Consider the following 1,468-nt stretch of genomic DNA (forward strand, 5'->3'; position numbering starts at 1 on the left):
TTGGACGTTTTTATGCATTAATTGAGTTTTCAATGCATTTATGTGCATAATTCAAATTTGAACTACATGCACATGCTCTAATGCATATAAATTGGTTGAAAAATCAAATCTGTGCCCTTGGGTGCATGCTCAGGTCCCATGCAAGAAATGGGAATGAATTTCAAACACCAGGGCACCGTTGATTGCCGGCAAAACATTGAGATACTTTGTTTTTAAATTCTAGTAAATCCAAAACTCGTCTAAAATTCATGAAACTTGGCATGCTATCATGGAATGGCACCCGACATGCTGTGGTATTTTTCATGTCCATTTTGAGAGAATGCGCACTCGAATAACATCCAACAAAGGCATTTTGAAAAAGTAGCTGCCACTTTAATATCTCAAAACATTTGTATAATTCAAACCATGTGCGTTCTGTTAACCATTCACGCGACGACATGTGTCTTCGTTTTAATGGCTATAGGAGGTGCCGTGCGGATAGCTGCTTGACCTTGACTGAAGAGGAGGCGTGCGAGCGGAGTCCGGTGCGTAGGCTGACCAAGAGGCGTGCAAGCTGTCCTCCAATGCGCAGGCTCACCGGGAAGCGTGCTAGCTGTACGCTGCGCAGGCTCACTGGGAAGTGAGCCATTTGACTTCCATGGCCGCCTACCCTCCTCTCCATTAATGGCGCCCGAGCCGCTGTTTAAAACGGGCGGCCTTACTATTCGCCTCCCATTCCTCTCCCTCCCGCAGACCTGCACCAACGCCATAGCGTAGAATGATCATATGCCACTACTCTTCAAGTTTGGGGAAGTCGACTCTGAGCCTGAGGAGATACCAAATAAGGAGGAATGGGGCCTCATGGCCACGGCGGCTGCTGCCCCCGCTCCCGTCCTAGCTCCCATCCCTACGCCCACGCCAGCGACCATCCCCATAGCACTGACGGGCTGGTCGCCGAGCACTATCGCAGAGCTGGAAGCCGCGGGCGTCAGCGAGGTCTCCACGGAGCCGCGCGAGCTCATGTACATGCTAGTGCCCGTGCCCATGCCCGTTCGTGCCCCTCCACCCACCGTGGCGTCGGCCCCCGTGCGTTTGGCTACACCCGCCGTGCCCGTGCCCGTGCCCGTGCGCGCCCCTCCACCCACCGCGGTGCCGGTCCCCGTGCGTTTGGCTGCACCCGCCGCGCCCGTGTCCATGTGTGCGCCTCCCTCAGCGTCATGGGATGCTGCCGTCGACCGCCACCTCTCAGCGGCGCCAGTTGCCGTCCTCTCGCGCCCCGCCCGTCGATCGTGCGATGACATGATGTTTGATTTACAAGTGAAGAACATTTTGTGCTGCCTTGAAGACTTCAACAATGGCGTCTCAGAGGACGACAACGACAACGACAGTGCGGCACACTGCCTCCGCCGCCGCCAGAAATAGTTTTTTTTGGGGTTTAATACTGTATCTCGAATTCTCGATCATATGAATATAAATTCGCAGTGTGCCT

Source organism: Triticum dicoccoides, chromosome 2B, assembly GCF_002162155.2.
Source record: "Triticum dicoccoides isolate Atlit2015 ecotype Zavitan chromosome 2B, WEW_v2.0, whole genome shotgun sequence".
Taxonomy (NCBI): Eukaryota; Viridiplantae; Streptophyta; class Magnoliopsida; order Poales; family Poaceae; genus Triticum; species Triticum dicoccoides.